The sequence below is a fragment of the Castor canadensis genome, chromosome 4, assembly GCF_047511655.1.
Source record: "Castor canadensis chromosome 4, mCasCan1.hap1v2, whole genome shotgun sequence".
Taxonomy (NCBI): Eukaryota; Metazoa; Chordata; class Mammalia; order Rodentia; family Castoridae; genus Castor; species Castor canadensis.
In genome coordinates this window covers 93,127,088-93,145,231 of record NC_133389.1, presented here as the reverse complement: position 1 = coordinate 93,145,231, position 18,144 = coordinate 93,127,088, and the positions used below count along the sequence as shown (strand labels likewise).

The following is an 18,144-nucleotide window of genomic DNA, read 5'->3' as shown; positions in this document are numbered from 1 at the left end:
TGCATACCTATAATAAGGTTTAATTAGAAATTAGACGCTGTAAGAGACTAATATTCATACCTTACTGTAGAAATTAGTAAATAATAATTTTCATTCCTTATTAAGTAGAGAACTTCCACATTTTTACTAAAAGGGAGAACTTTATTGCTTTTCTCTTACATGTCAAAATTGACAGCATAATTTCTCTTGTGTTTTAGGATCATGATTAAATATAAAATAAGGGTTACTTGAACAAAGGCATTGTGATAACACCAAGTCAATTTGATAACCAAATCAGTTACTAAATAACTACAGGACAGATAGCACATAGAGCATGGATACACTGAACAAAAGATGATTCATGTCCTAAGCCCTAAGCAGTAGGGACAATGAATTATTTCATCATACTGCTCAGCACATCACACAATTTAAAATGTTTGAGTTGTTTATTTTGGAATTCTCCAGTAGTTTTGGACTAAAGCAGACCATGGGTAACTGAAACTATAAAATGTGAAACTGAAGATAAGGGCAGACTACTGTAAAATATTAGTGAACAGAATGCAGTAACACATTACAAATACAATAAATCATGGCTAAGTGAGATGTTACCTAAGAAAAGTAAGGTTGGCTTAGTATTAGGAAATCCATCCATATAAAACACCATATTAAAAATCCAAAAAGAAAAATCATGTACTTTCTCAATAGAGTCTCTTGAAAAAGCACATGACAAAATTTGATATTCATTTCCAAGTTTAAAGTACACATATAAGAAAATAGGATAGTATGTATGGATTACTAAAATATACTTACCTTAGTCCTAAAGCCAATATCTTTCTTAATGAGAAAACACTAACGTTATTTCCATTAAGATCAGATACAGATAAGATTTCCTACTATTCCTACCACTTTGAGTCATATGTTACCCAATGCATTAAGATAAGAGAAATTCATTATCTAATAAAAAGAAGTAAAACAAAAAATTTGTACAGATGACATAATTGTGTATGTAGAATCAATGGTAAAGTTTACTCAAATCCAAAAATAATCCAATAAAGTAGAAAACTGCATTAGCATAGCAAACCAGTAGTGTTCATTTACACATACCATAGGACTAATTAGAGTATACAAAGAGAAAGAAAACACTATTACAAAAGCAACAAAATATATAGCAATAATTTTAGGAGTAGTGTGCAAAATCTCTATTACAAAAATATTAAACAGACCTTAAAGACCCAAAGGTTCACTTGAGCATATGTAAAGGCACCTTGCTCTCGAAGGAGAATCAACATTACAAAGATGGAAGATCTCCCTCAATTTGTGAAGTTAATGTAATAGAAATAAAATTTGAACACACTTCTTCCTCCCCTCTGGGCATTATCTTTTCAGAACTGCCTACTCAGATCAGGAGTGGACATTTAAATCACTTCCCAGGAGGCAGTGTTTTACACTAGAGTAAACTTTTCATTATTTTACACATGTCCTTCCTTGTGCTGGATTCAGTTCAATATTAAGTCTGCTGTTAATCCTCCCTGTTCTCTTTCTTTCCTACATCCAAATGCCTTCTCCCCACCCCTTTCTACCTTCACATGCTCCCTATACAGGGAGTATCAGAGATAGCTCACTGGGTTGATTTGGTGTCTAAGTTTTTTTACTTAATGTAATTGTAAGTTGATTTTTCCTATCTCCTAGTTATGCTGAAGCTGTGGGTTTTATGTATTTTTATATGTTACTCACATATTTTGTCATTGTTTTTGGAGGAAACATTGGGACTATCAATTTTAAATGGCTTCCATTGCTTTGGTTATTGCCTCATTTAATTTTTATAAGAACCCTGCAAGGTAAAACCATAAACCTAAACTCCAAATGAGAAAATTAAGGCTGAAAATTCAGACTCTCATCTAATATAAAATAGTTATAGGGTTCAAGAGTGAAAAATTCTAGAGTCAGAGAAACATCTAAGATGCACAAGTTTATTTCTATGATGTGCTATCTAGGTCTAAAAAAGAATTGATGTTTCATGCATGCATTTCAGAAGTGCTGTATGCATCCTTATTTTTATGGCTATGGCATTTATATTACATTATGTAACTAACATTCCTTGAAGCAATACATTCTTGATGTTATATAAATCTGCTATGTTTGAAAGGCCAAATGGCATGCTTGCCGCCAAGGGCATCACCAAGGTGGGACACAGTACCTGCCAAGATCATCTGCAGCCATTCTTGACCTTCCAAATCAGGGTGGACTATTTCAAAATACTGCTTTATCAGTCACATTATTTCTATCACTGTTGTTTCCTACTTCACAGTTCTCTTAGCCACAACACTTCTGGGAATATCCAGAAGAATCAAAGTCAGCTTACTATAGAGATACTGAATCTGAATATCCCATGCTTATTGTGGCACAATAACAAAAGCCAAATTATGTGATTATGCCTAAATGCCCATCAACAGATGAAATGTGAATGGAGTTTTACTCAGCCATTAAGAAGGATGAAGTGATGTCATTTGCTGGAAAATGCATGGAACTGGATGTCATCATGTTAAGTGAAATAAGCAAGTCCCACAAAGACAAATACCATCTGTTTTCTCTAGGGAAAGCAAAAGAAAGCAGAAAAACCAAGGTCATGAAATTAAAAGGAGGACTACTAAGGAGGTAGAAGGGGAAGGTAAAAGGGGGAAAAGGAAGAGTAGTAGAGGGGATGCATATGATAAAACTACATTACATACATGTACGGAGATGTCATGATGAAATTCTTTACTATGTACAATTTAATATCAGCAATAAAAAAGAAAAAACAAATTAATGCACACTCACACACAACACAGCTTATGCACATGCATTTATATATTCATCTTAGCATTATCTGTAATCACCAAAATTTCTGAAACAACCCCCAAGTTCAATGATAAGTAAATAAGCCATAATGTAGTTGTTCTATGGTATATAATGAAGTCATTAAACAGCAATATAGAAAAACATGTAAGTGACTTGCAAAATGTTCATAACAAAGTGTCAGGTTATGTTTCAGCATATAAAATATAATCCATATCAGCATCACTAGGAACTCGTAAGATTGTGCGTGGCCTGCAATAGAGGAGAATTTGGGAGCACCCAACAAGTCAGAGATAGCTTTCTGGAGGAGATAACACCTATGCTGAGATGAGTGACTAGCAAAGGTGGGAGGGCAGCAATGGATGCAAGGTATAGATCATGATCTAGACAGATGGGACAATGTTGAATAAAGGTCCAGAAGCAAGAGGAAACAAATTCAAGGAACCCCAAGCAGATTATGATACATTATACCCAGGTACCCAATAAGAAAAGCAGCAGGACTAGGAAAGTACCAGATTCCCTACTCTTATGTCAGGCTATCTCAAAGCAGAGGAGCAACCCCTTATCCCAGCATAAGACCCACTGCAGTGGGTGGCCTGGCTTGAGCAATCACCTGTCAGTGGTAAGGTAGCTATAAAATTGCTGCATCCCTCAGTGCTGGCTTAGCCTGGTGATAAATGGCCTGCCCAAGAAGAAATACAGCAATCTACTGCCAAGAAACAGCCACTGGGCTGTCAGTGGGCAGCCTTCTCCCAGAGCAGCAGTGACAGCTGACAGGGGCATGCCCCACCAGCTCTCCACATGAGGAAAAAGGTGCAATCCCCTAAAAGCCTTGAAAAAAAATGACACTTGTCAGAAAATCATTTCATCTCTGAATTAAAGTGGTAGACATGCTTTAACCAACCCCTGAAGATTCTGGCCCAGTATTCAGCATAGAAGCTGTCATTCAAAAAGGTCCAGGACAGTATGAGCAGAAGGCCACGTACCACAAAAACTAAGGTAAAAAACACCTGAGGATAATTTTGCTCAATGTCACCAAAGTCAATAGGTTAAGAAAACAAGCAAGCTCCCTTGCTACTGTCAGGTCTGGCAGAGCCCTTGTCTCTATGGCAATCCTACACTCTCAGCCTGCTTCAGGAACAGCAAGGAGCAGAGGCTATGTGCTGATTCAACATCAGACGCTGCCCAAAGTCAAGCAACTTGCTTCAGTTCTTCAAGTCATTTGAACACAGCAGGATTTAAAACCAGCAGTAAAACAGTTGATATCAGCTACACCAAACTAAGTGTCTGGTATGTCCCAGACTCAGAATAGCACATGACATATATACTGTCTCATGTAACCTTGTCCTCAAACCTGCACAGTTCATAAAAATCATCTCATGCTTTTCCCTATGGGAAAGACTGAGGAGATAATAAATGGCAGATATTCCCAAGTCAGCTAAATCCTAGGATAGGCTGTAGAACTGTGCTGTAGTAGTCTGAACTTTCAGTGCCTTAATTGAGGGCCAATCCTCTCCCCTTATAATTTAACAATTACTTTCAGGCAACCTGGATGGTTTCCACAAATGAGTGACCTCATGCAAGTAACTGAAGATATTTACGGCTGAATTAGATGATGTCTAAATGATTTTCTATAACTTAAACTTCGTGATTCATTCAAGACTTAAAATGTAATAGGCATAGGAGGTAATTTAGAATGATTAATAAAGTTTCTATTTTCAAGGAACATATATTGTAACAGGGAAGTTCAGCTTGAAATGTAGTCGAACAAATAAATGAGACTGTGTAGTAAGAACTAGATATGAAATCAGACAGGAGAGAACAGTTAGAGAAACATAGTCAGAGAAGGCTCCATCTGCAGTGCAGAAAATGGTACCCAGGAAAGTAGTAAAGGAGGGATTTCATGACCAGAAGACCAGTGTGAAGAATCCTGAGGATCCTGGAGATGGACAGACTTGAACCTGAGCTATGAGGGTGGGGACTGAGTATACAAGCCACTGATGATGCTGGCTTTGCAGCCTCCTCAATGGTGAGGTACAGTGAGGACAAGACCCCAAGTAGATACTATGGTGGGTATGGACCAGCATGGGATCTATGGTGGAGACTATGTTACAGGGCCTATATAGAAAGATTTTTTTTTCATTTATTCATATGTGCATGCAATGTTTGGGTCATTTCTCCCTCCTACCCTCTATCGCCTCCTTTTTCCCCCCATCCCCTTGCTTCCAGGCAGAAACTGTTCTGCCCTTATCTCTAAGTTTGTTGAAAAGAGAGTATAAACAATAATAAGAAGGACAAAGCATTTTTGCTAGTTGAGATAAGGATAGCTATACAGGGAGATTCCTAGCATTGCTTCCATGTACAAATGTGTTACAACCCAAGTTGATTCATCTCTAATTCATCTTTTCTCTAGTTCCTGATCCCCTTCTCCTATTGGCCTCTGTCACTTTAAAGTTTCTGCATTAGTTCCTTTGCACTGAGGACATCAAATACTATCATGTTTTTTGGGTATCTTACCTATCCTCATACCTCCCTTGTGTTCTCTCGCATTATCATGTGACCAAAGTCCAATCACCTTGCTGTATTTGCCCTAGATCTAACGTCCACATATGAGGGAAAATGTACAATTATTGGTCTTCTGAGCCTGGCTAACCTCGCTCAGGATGATGTTCTCCAGTTCCATCCATTTACTTGCAAATGATAAGATTTTATTCTTGCCATATGATCCAGCAATACCACTCTTGGGGATATACCCAAAAGACTGTGACACAGGTTACTCCAGAGGCACCTGCACACCCATGTTTATTGCAGCACTATTCACAATAGCCAAGTTATGGAAACAGCCAAGATGCCCCACTACTGACAAATGGATTAAGATAATGTGGTATTTATACACAATGGAATTCTACTAAACTCCGATTTCCCTCATAGGTTCTTAGCAGCCATATGAAAATTCTTTAGTAAGGAGAAACAGTTTCCTGTGAAGAATTTTTTGTAACCTCACTTCTGGTGAAAAGGAGCTGCCCTAGGTTTCACATAATTAAACAGTTACTCTGAAAAATATAAAAACAACAGAAGAAATATAGAATGAGTGTGCTGTGGAGAAAGATCAAGGAAGATGAGATGGGAATTGGCTGCCAAAGGAGAGAATGATTGAAGAAAAAAGGAGGTTAATATGATAGATAGAGCTAGACTTGAGAATTACTATGTGCCCAAGCTAGTGAATTTCTGAAATTGTAAAGAGGCTGGCATCATAATTATGATTGCAAGGCAATTACTATGCAAGGCAAAGGGAATACACTGGATTTTACTGAACAAACCAGTGAACATGATCAGTCCATGTAAAAGTCTGCCTTTATCTTCATATGAAAACTTTGGGACAATATGTATGCTCCTAATAAATGTCTAATATGCCTAATATCTTCATGACCAATTTTTTAAAAAGCCTAGGTCTTCCTTCATGTTATCACAGCAAAGAAATAAAAAAAGCTTGCTCTCAAGGACTGCAGGTCACTGGCTAATACTTGGTCAGACCTGGACATTATATGACAGCAATCCTCAAAATGTTATCTCTAGTAATATTGCTCTACAAAGCATTAATATGCTTCATATACAGTGTTCAATGTCCACACAATTCAGGACACTCTCAAGGAAACAAGTAGGTTTCATCAAAGGTGTTCTTCTTAGAGGTCTTTCTATGCTAACATGTATCATGAGTGTTTATAAGAGAGAAAGAATGCAGCATCTTATTAAACCAGAGAATCTTTTTTTCAGGTTTTATTCACTAGGAAGCCTTGGAATTAATGTCCCATGGAATATGATTTGGAAAATGCTGTGTTAAGTGGATGGGTTTGAAGATTTCAGGATACAACATCTACTCACAATGATTCAATTCATAAAAACAAGAACATCAAAGACAGCACTACTCTGAGATATGTACTATCCATTTGCTATAAATAGTATTAGAGAGAGTACCTGCAAGGTGACTGCAATCTGGTCTCAGCACCATTTCTCTTTGGAAAAGCAAACGCCTTTGAATCTCAGTAAAATGATAGGATCAAATTCAAAACCTGGTCTTTCACATCTGAATTACAAATCATATGATTTGTATTTGCCATTAGGGTAGATCCAGTATTCATTTAACTCCTCAAGCAAATACTAAGTGCCTACCACGTGATGGGCCCCATACTGTGTTTTAGGGAGACAGAATAAACTATGATACCTATCTTACACTATCTATAGCTAATATCTTTAATCCTGAGGAGTTTCTCATGGAAAGCAATTTATTTCAAATATGTTATTAAAATTTCAGATCAGGAATATACATTGCTAGGAGGGGTTACAGATAGGAGAAGCATTTAGATGAAAATTAAAGGTAATTAAAATTAATTAACCAAATTGGGAAACGTTGAACTGTATAGACAACCACAAAGGCTCTAGTATAATCAACACAAGGTATTATCTAAATATCCAAAATAATGAAAAATAAGTAACATCCTACTTCTTTCACACCTACAAGCCATTGTTCAGAATTCTTACATCTTGCATGGGGTCAAAATAGTGGTGGTGGCTAAGCTAACCTTCTCTCCAGACCTCCCAAATCATATCCTGAAATGTAGGATTTCTATCTTTTCACATGCAGAAGGATTAAGAACACATCTGCCTAAATATGCAATGTATCATGCACTGATCTAACACAAGTATTCAAGATTATTAACACCAATTCAAGAGAGAATTTTGGCCAAAAGGAAGTAATTCAGAATTCAGAATATTTCTTGGCCTCTGAACCATAAAAAGGAAGTGCTTCTCTTCTTTGTATAAATCTAGCATATCATGGTCTATTTGGTAGGAAATTGTGTTGAACATACAAATCATCTCCCAAGGAGTAAATAAATCTTTCTTTTCTGTCAGTCATGCCTTATCAATTTTCACCTTTAACACGCACATGCATATACATGCACACACATGCACATGTTGATTTTATTGTAAATGTTTGTTCTTGTCTGGCAAGTTTGCCATTTCTAGTGTTCATTTAGGGAGGTGCCCAAACCATTTGATCAAACAGGTTGTTTTTGTTCTCCAAATGCAGCTCCATTCTATTTGTTGTAACACATGAGTCAATAGGGGAATGAGAAAACAAAAAGCTAATGATAGCTCATATATAACTGTAAGTGCATATAATCCTACAGAGAACAAAAACTCTATCCAATTATATTATTTGGGGAAAACCAAATGAATCTTCATTGAAAGTGAAATGTCTATCATTAACTCCAAACAAATCCCAAATTTGTCACATCTATATCTTCAGAACAGCTTTCTAAAACACTGGACATTCTATTACTTTGCTTCATTTCTGGATCCCCCCTCTTCCCCAAGAGTTGTCTATGGAAGAGTTTGAAAAGAAATAAATGTAGATTTGGATGTAGGCATAAAAGAGCTGACAGACATAGATGGATATATAGATGTGGATTTTAAAATATTCTCCCCTACATTACATAGGGGATAGAAATATTAATCAACTTTTCAGGCATATAAATTTCATTATTTTATAATATTTGTCTCAAGTCTGCATTTCTATATAGAATTCTAGGTTTTAATAGCTAAATCCTTTGAAATATACTGGTTCAGGGATTAGAAGACAGCATTAGTGCTTGCTTTATAACCTCAGGCAAATCATATAATCTCTCATCTTCAATCTACTCTATTGTAAAATGGGCACAAGGCACTGCAATGGTTAGACAGTGTTCTCTCTATAATTCATGCATTGTAACATAATGGGCAATGTGTGAGTGTTAGAGGTGGGGTCTCAGAAGGTGATTAGGTCATGAGGGAAGAGATTAACTCTTATTTAAAAATAGAGGCTTCACAGAGCAGTCAGTCTTTTATACATTTTCTTCTCCTGCTCTTCTACCATGTGAGGAGTCTTCCTCCCCTCTGGAGGGTGTGGTAACATGGCCATCTTGGAAGTAGGGGCCAGGCCCTTACCAGAAAGAGACCTGCTGGCCCTTGATCTTGGACTTCTAGCCTCCAGGAACTGTAAGAGCCATCAATCTCTGACTACCAGGAGTGCTGTCATTTACTGAAATAAAATAACATGAGTGAAAATAAATGTTTTAAAAGTGTAAATTAGTACATAAATGGAAGGTTCCATTATCTTTATCAAAACCCCCTGAGAATACAGGCATTTTTCATCTTCACTGCATAGCATAAACAAATCTGAACTCTAAAAATGAAATCAGCCCAAAGTAAAATGTTAGGAATGACAATGAGTCATTTTTCACAACAAAGAAATTGATTTTCCATAGATGTTCTTTGCTGTTGCATCTAAAGGCCTGTATCCATCAATGCCTAGGTCCCTTGTTCTGACACTGGCTATAATTATGGCTGCTCACATTGCTGCTTGGCTCACATTATTATCAGAGCCTGAGGCCACTAAGTTTCTTGCGATTATCAAAGGACTATGACAAAATTTATAATAAATAGTACTGTTACCAAGGCAGTTTCTTTAATTAATTTTTAAATGCTATTTTTTCAAGTATTTGATCTGAGCCCAAAGCTCGGGCTTTTGAACTTCCAGTTCAAAAGTTCTGACCCTTTTACAATCATCATTTGAAAGCAATGCTTTCAAACATCTAGAATGACTGAAGATCATCAACACTCTACTCTTGCAGACAAGAGCAGCTTCCAGAAAAATTAAAACACTTGCTCGATCTTCCTTAGACCTTTATACTATTTTATTTAACCCTCAAAACAAGTTATATCATACTTGTATTAATTTCTAGTTCATAATAAATGGATATCTGAGATGCTAATACTGAGAAAGTAAGTGAAAAAAAGAACTCTTTGTACTTTTGGGGAACTCTTCAAATTTATTCATCTTAATTTTTTCAATAAGAGTAACATTATGACCATGTGTTTAGAAACTATGTCTTTGAGGAAATAATTATTTGCTTATTCCATTGCTTGACTGTAAAAATCACTAATTTGGGGTGGAGGATGTAATTCAGTGGTAGAACACATGCCTACCACATGTATGACCCTAGGTTCAATCTCCAGCACCACAAAAAAAATTACTAATTTAGGAAGTCACACAGGTGAACAATATATTACTGAAGCCACCTACTGGGTTAAAACTGTTTTCATGTGAAAGTTGCCTTTTTGCTCTTCTTCACTGTTCTATATCTTAATGATTAATTGCAAGCTTAGCTATTCCTTAAAAAAAAAGGAACTTATTAATCAGTATCTTTTACACAGTTACAGAAACCAGAAAACTGGGTGGCCTTCTTTCAGATAATATCAGCATGTGTGTCAGAAAACTGGACCACTGCAGAATTTATGACCAACTTCAAACTAAACAGATACTTTCCAAAATCCCTATATAAGCCTGCCCCTGATACCCATAAGCAAGATGCCTTTTTAATGGAATAAAAGCCCATCTTCCAACTTGCCAGCTTGTTGCCAATAAAGCTTTTTCTTTGCCATCACTCTGGGAGTTACTGGCTTGATTGAACAGCAGTGAACCAGACCTTTCATGGTTACATTATTACCACCAATTCACTCAATAAAGCATAAAAGCTAATTTATATACAATAAAAGATAATTACGGCAAGAAAAAGCAGCTAATATTTTTTGCAGCAGTAATCACATATCAGAAACTATCTTCAGAATTTGGCATAACCTAAGCCAATATCTACATCATATTTATGGTGTAAGTCCTTTTCTACTTTCCATTTCTCATGAGAAATCTGAAATGCTAAGGAGATCCCTAAGTTGCTAAAGAGGACACATCTAATAATTGGCAAAATGAGGATAGTATGCAGTACTCAACATTCAAATGACATGAAAGAAAGGCAGAGAGTAAGGGGAGGGGTGTCAAAAAATGAACCCAGGAGAGGAGCATTGTGAGAATATGGCCAACAGAACAATTTTTGGGGTGCCTTCCATTCATGCTGACCATATTCATGCTGAAAATATGACCAGGAAATGGGCAAGTATGCTTGATCTAGAACTGATCAGTTTATCTCCTAAGGAGCCTCACACACTGTTGATATATAAAATGTAAAACTCTATCTCACACATCATTTGCAGAAATGACAAGGAGTTTCATTTGGAAGACTCTAGTCACCTCACAGACTACTGGCAGCTGGCATTACAGCAATGAACTATTCTTATAAAATCAATGCTGCAGTTTGTTAATATTATGTTCTCCAAGAACCCAGCTCTCTCTAGCCTGATTTAATCCATGGAAAGTTTTCATAATATCTGAATTAATATTGGTTTATAGATGAATTTGTGAAAAATACTGGGTGGAAATGACTTTACAATTATACTTTCTGCCAACTTCCTAGAGAATAGGGTTTTATTAGTTTCAACAAACAAAAACCTAAAAGTCTTAATAGTATTCTAAAGAGAAAGTCATTCCTCCACTCTCAAATCATTCTTAAATATGCTTCTTACATATGAAAACCTTATGAAGAAAAAATTTTATTTATTAGTCAGGATGCTGACTGGCCTTCTGGGTAAGTGAAGTTTCTATTTATCTTATATCTCTGATTCTACCTTTCATTATTACCTTAGCTTTTAATTTCAATGCATTCAAAATATACCATGTATTTCCTCATCCTTAACTTTATTATCTAATATAAATTAATTACTTAATTAAACATAACATTTTCTTGATAACTTAGCAAAGAATCTGGACATTTCCTTGCCAGTGTTTTCTATAGAGGCAATACCACTCCTCGCGGGGATGACTGAAAAAAAAGTAGGGTCATTTTGTCTGACACAATGATTAGAGAACACACTGGCAGTTTTTTGGTAGAGCACCTGAGATGCTAACATTCTAAATTACAGGACAATCAAGAAAATATAGAACTGTCCTGTCCAAAATGGCAACAGATAGTCCATAGAGCCACCCTTACAGAACAGTGTGGAGACTCCCAATGTAGTAACCCTGAGAGTGGAGCCCAGCCTGTGTGAAAAAGTTTCCAGTGGTGCTGAGCACATCACTCACATGGCTGCATAGCTGAAGTGGAACACGTATGATTGGGTTAAGCCAATGCTTGTCATATTTTAATTTCTACCTGTTTGCCTTTTGAAACAATGCAGAGAAACTACCAACCCTCCCCCAGTAAATCATTACTTAGTTATTTTTTAGTGAACTCACAAGCAATGTGAAGGATCACTTTTGAATACAGAATTTTTCATTTTAATAAACTCCCTCAAACTTCATAATACAGTGTTATTAGCAATTAAGCTATCACCTCCCTCTTAAAACACATCTGCTATGATAGAATGGGAAGGTGTTTTGTCCCTATTTAAATAGCTGTCTCCTACCTTCTGCTTCTGTGTTTTTTTTAATTTCTTTTTTAACTGAATCTACTTCTTTCTCTACACTCAATCCAGTATGTTGAATAAATTCTACATTGCTTAGGTCTCTGAATATGATCAAGATTAGAACTACAGTTGCTAGGAAAACTAGATAACAAAGTAGTATATATCTAACTCAAATACACATTGTGCTAAAATGAAACATGCATGGGCTTTTACTTTGCATCTTACCAAGTTATCTCTCTCTTGCTAAGGAAAAAAAAGATGATATGTTTAGTGAGTGGTTAGAAATAGTTTTCATGAGCTTATATCAGTGAGTTGGTATAATTGCCTTTAGTGCATCATTTAGAGAAAGTCTCAGGTAAAATTTGACTTAACAAAAAATAATATATCAACTAATGGGAGTTATTGCATGTGTTTGGCACAGGGTTACATCTTGTTGGTACATTTGTTATGCATTCACTGACAGTGATAAAGTAGAAAAGTACTGGTTTAGACACCCAGGATTAGAATTCAGTCTTCTGGTGTTCAAAATTATTTGTTGAATGATTTTAGGTTATCACTGTTTCTGGGCTATAATTCCTTATTGGCAAATTTAGAATAAGAATAAAAATATTAAATTATGCTGTTGTGTGGGAATAAGCTAGGTAAATATTTATTGAGTATCTTAATATACTAGATACTCTGTCCTCTAGCCAAAGATAAAATCATGAATGAGTCAAGGTCTCTGCTCTTGAGAAGCTAAGAGTCAAACAGGAGAAGCAAACAAGAAAGCGGTAATCTTATAATCCATTAAAAGCATCCATAACTGAATTACAAGGTTTTATGAGAACACAGAGGATGGGCACTCTGTTAGCTAAGATGACTTCCATAGCAGCAAATATAATCTCTGATAGAAACTGGTTTTAACACTAGGAAGTATCTTGTTTCCCATAGTAACCAGTGTTCATACTGTTGGTCCAACAGCTCAATGATATTTTCCAGGATTAGAATGTCTTTCCATCTTTGCTCTCCTGTACATAGTAAGTTATATCTTCATCCTGAAGTCACATAACCTTGATCATAAGGTTGATTATGGCCACAGCTCAAATGACACCCCTCTTGTTCAAGTTCTCTTCTTACAACTCTTGTTCTAAGTAGTTTGAACCCTACACATTGTTGAACCAATTGCCTTTAAAGGACTGAATTACCTTAATTAGCTACAGCATAATCTAGCATGGTAGATGACTATAATATTTACCTGAGATTCTAGACTAGCAAAACAGAAATGGAGTAGAAATGGAGGATCTTTTTCCTGAAGGACACCAATCCACAATTTTAAAGAAAGAGTAAGAATCAGCCAAAGGGGAGACTAGACTTAAATGGCAGAATAGAAGTACCTTTTGTTTATTTCTGTGATTGAGAAGGGGCTAAGAAACAAAGGAGAGACTACATCTTGTGATGAGAAAGTGAGAACTCTGGGAAGTAATAATTGACTAGAGCCCTAAAACAACATAGAAAACGGGAAAACTGGCAGCAGAAAGGGCTCAGAGTAATCAATAGCTTCTATCCCAACTCCACGGCTAAGGAGAAAACTGATCCAGAAAGTACAACATAAAGGCTAGAATACAAGCAACCAGCAAGATTGGTAAATGACATGCAAGCTTGCAGACAGGAAAAATACAAGTTCCACACAAGCACTGAGTCCAATCCAGATTTAGTCTGAAACTGACCCTACCTTCACAGCAAGCTAGCATTGGAGGGGAAAACCATTAAATCCCTCAAATTCTTGGGGAAGGCTATAGCCAGAAGCCATCTTAAGAAGATCCTGTCATTATGGACTAAACACTTATGGGACCAGAAGGGACAGAAAAATCCAGTTCAGCCTCTCAGTGTTCACCATGCTGCATTGACTGGGAGAGAAAAGGCTACAAACTTTTTGTGGAGATAATGTCTAAGACCTAACCCAGAAATTTGAGCAGTGGGGAGTTAGTGTCATGGAGAAGGGAGCAGAAAGTACAGAGGTTGATGGTCCTGCTTTCAGGAAATAGGAGCCAGCCCAGTGTGAATTGAAAGGGAGCCAGGCCTGACGGAGTGCCCAGAAAGAAACTGTCAAACCCCCTGGCTCCCCGAAACCCAGTGCAGAACTCCAAGATTTAATACCTACCACCCACCCTTTGAGATTTCTCAGAAAGACAACACAGCAGCTTGGATTCTTGCCACATCCAGGACATTTGTCTACATTCATCTGGAACAAGAGTGTGCCAGACCACTGCAGCCCACACAGTCCAAAAGATAGTTGGTTTTAAAAAGTAAAGGGGGGTTGGCTTATTGTCACCCAGTCTTTGTCCTGCCACTGGGAGTACATATTCTGGGAAACAGCCAGGAGAATTGAGGAGAGGGTGATCACCTGCCCAAGACAGTCCAAACACAGAAGAAACTCCATCAGTGAGATGGGCGAACTGAGGTCAGCAAAGTAAGCTGAGAAGGAATCAGCACAGCCTGCATTACCTGGCAATTCTTATACCTTACCTAGCAGACTCAAATTATAAGACCTGAATCAATCCTCCCCAAACAAAATTCCAGGGCTAGGAACAATGTTTAACTTGGTAGTCTATGCTTTATTTTTGCTTTGCTTCTGCTTAGGTTATTTGCTCCTTTGTTTTCATTTCTCTTTCCTTCTGTCTACTCTAGCTTTCATTATATTTACTTTGCCCTTGTGTCCCACTATTTTTCCATGCTTTCAACGTAAGTTTAATTTTTTCTATTTTTTATTCTTTAATTGGATTTTATCCATCTTTCTTTTCTGTTATCATCTTTTCCCCTCTATTTTACTTTACTTACGCTATCTCATTTTTAAATCATTTTTCATTCTGTTTTGTATTTATAGCATTCTATTAATTGTTAGCTTTTAGTGCATTTTACATAACCACTGCCTTTTTCTATACCTTCAGTTTCTGTGTATATGTTTTTTATTTGAGGTACATTGTTTCTCTATATCTGATTTGTTTATATTGGAGAGGGGTATATTTTGTGTGTCTTGACTTCTTCCTGGGTAGTGCTAAGGACAAACTTCATATTGCAAACACACATGGTGCATGTTTGGCCATTGAAAAATATCCCTGGCCTACATGAGAGAAATAACTTTTTATTCTTCCGATGACTTAGCTCTTCTTGAATCTCCCTGATAGTTCAGCTTAAAAGTAAAAGCCCTGAGATGATGGTCTGGCCACAAGTAAGCATGACTGGGGTTTGGGGGTCGTAAAAATATACTCCAGGACATTCATTTCCTTAATGATAGCAAAGAAAAATAACACAACTCCTGTAGACACTGCACGTATGAATCTCAGTGCAGGTCATTTTCATGCACTTCATAAACCACAGAAGATGTGCCCCATGTGCTGTAATATTTATAGCAAGCCAAGAATCAGGCTTTGACACTGTAAGAGCTTTATTGAATCTCATTAATCATAGCCAGACAAAACACAGGGAAATTACAGCACAAAGTCCATTTGGAACTAGACAACTCTGTACAATAGACCAATACACTAGGACACATTGTCAAGAGAAGGCTGACCCCTAAAAGACCCTCACATAAATTCAAAGAGATTTTAATCCCAGAAATTGATAAATTGCAATGTAGAAATATGAAAAAATCTCAAGCAACAGAACTCCAAAATTTAAAAATTCTACAATAACTAATTCCAAAGATACTGAAATAGATGAAATATTGGACAAAGAATTCCAAAATGTTGTTATAAAATGATGAACAAACTCAAAGAAGGTAAAAATTCATACCTACTTACATTAGAAAGATAATGCAGAAAATGAAAGCAATTCAATAGAAAGAGATTGTGAAAATATATTAAGCAGAAATTTTGGAAATGAAAACTCGTTAAGACAAACTATTCAGTCAAAAACCTCACCAATAGACTTGATCAAGCAGAAGACAGAATATCAGAGCTTGAAGACAAGGGTAAAAATAGATTAAAAAAATACAACTATAAGTGAACCTGTCCTTGAGACGTTATAGTTAACTTGCTAAAATTTTGAAACAAAAAAGAGTACTAAAAGCTGGAAGAGAAAAACACTAAGGAATAGATAAGTCAAACTCAGTCAGAATAATAGTCAATTTTTTCAGCAGAAATGTTAAAGGCCTGGTGATTATAAATGATGTATTCAAGCATTGAAATAAAACAACTGAGAATACTATATACAGCAAAGTTATCCTTCAAAATAAACACTAACTAAAGAAGTTCCAAACCATAAAACCAGCACAACAGAAGAAACATGAGACCTGGAAATAGCAAGACAAACACAACCTCAGAAATGTACAAAAAAGAATAAAGTTTATTAGAAGAATAGACAAGGAAATAAGTATTAGGATAGAATAAAAATTATTAACTCATTGACCATCAAATGTCTAAGATGAATAAAGCAGAAAAAATAAACACAGATTGAACAAAGCAGTCAGAATTAAAAGTATAAAATGGCAATAATGAGTACATATCTCTTACCAGTAACATTGAATAGTTAGTGGCCTTAATTCTCCAATTGAAAGACAATATACTGAATGGTGGATTGGACAAAAAACTGAGAACCAACAATTTGCTGTGTGAAAGAAACTCACCTCACCAGCAAAGACATGCAAAGATTGAGGGTGAAAAGATAGAAAATAATATTGGAAAATCAGGAAGAGGAGACAAAAAATGTTACTGTATATCCATAAAGGAAATAATCTACCAAGAAGGTGTAACAATTGTAAATATAGCTGCATGGAATGTGAGAGCACTCAATTCTGTAAAACAAATGCGAAGGATGTAGAAGGAAATAAGTGCCAATATAATCATAGTGGACGACTTCAACACATCTCCTTCATCAACAGATATGTCATCTGAACAAAAAAAATCAACAAAGCAACATAGGAGTTAAACAGCACTTTAGAAAAAATGAATTTACAGAAAGCTATACAATATTCCATTGAGTAGTCTCAGAACAAACATTCATAACAAAAAAATCATTGGAGTTAAACAACACCATAGAGAAAGTGGACTTAACAAACCTCTACACAATACTCCATTCAACAGTACCAGAACAAACACTCTTTTCAACAGTTCATGTAACTTTTTCCAAAATAGGTCATATGTTAGGCCACAAAGCATATGCAAAAAACTGAAATAATCTCTTGTATCTTATAAGATCTTAACAGAATAAAACTAGAAATCAAAAGCAAGAAAAACTACAGAAATTTTGAAACCATTATGATTAAATACAACACTTTTTTAGTGTTCTGCTAGGGATGCATTGTGGTATTTACAAAAGTTCTTATAATATATCAAATATATTTCAATTCATCCCCTCCATAATTCAGCTTTATCCCCCCTACTCCCATTCTGGAATAGTTTTAACAGGTCTCATTTTTCCATTTATATACATATGTACACAGTACTTGTACCATATTCACTCTCCTACACCCTTTCCCCACGTTCTCCTCCCTCCCACTGGTAATCTCCTAGACATGACATGCTCTGACATCCTGTTCTCTGATTTTGTAAAAGAAAAAATAAATGAAATGACATTTTTGTTTATGATACATGAGTTTCCTCATGTATCTCATGTATATTTTGAAGTATATAGGTATTATAACCCAAATTGGTTCATCTCCTCTATTTTTTCCTTTCAATCTTTGTCCCATTCTTATGGTGATTTCAGTAGGTTTAAAAATTCCATATTCCTTCTCATATAAGAAGTAATCAACCATATTCACCTTCTTAACTTCTTTCTTTTACCTTCCCTGTCTTTTATGTGACCTCCCCTTAGCATGACCTATTTTTCATGATATTGCTTGTATTTGTATTAGGTATATATTCCACACATGAGAGAAAACATGTAACCTTTGGCTTTCTGAACCTGGCTATCTTCACTTAAGATGATGTCCTCCAGCTCCATCCATTTACCTGAAAACAACAAAATTTAATTCATCTTCATGGCTGAATAGAATCCTGTTGTATATAAATACCA

At 36.1% G+C, this 18,144-nt stretch overlaps 1 protein-coding gene across 1 annotated transcript in view; it reads right to left on the bottom strand.

The window, feature by feature from the left end:
- The window catches only part of Thsd7b (thrombospondin type 1 domain containing 7B), an 809,913-nt gene that overhangs the window by 417,661 nt on the left and 374,108 nt on the right, over positions 1-18,144 (bottom strand). The gene's annotated exons all lie outside the window — the stretch shown is intronic.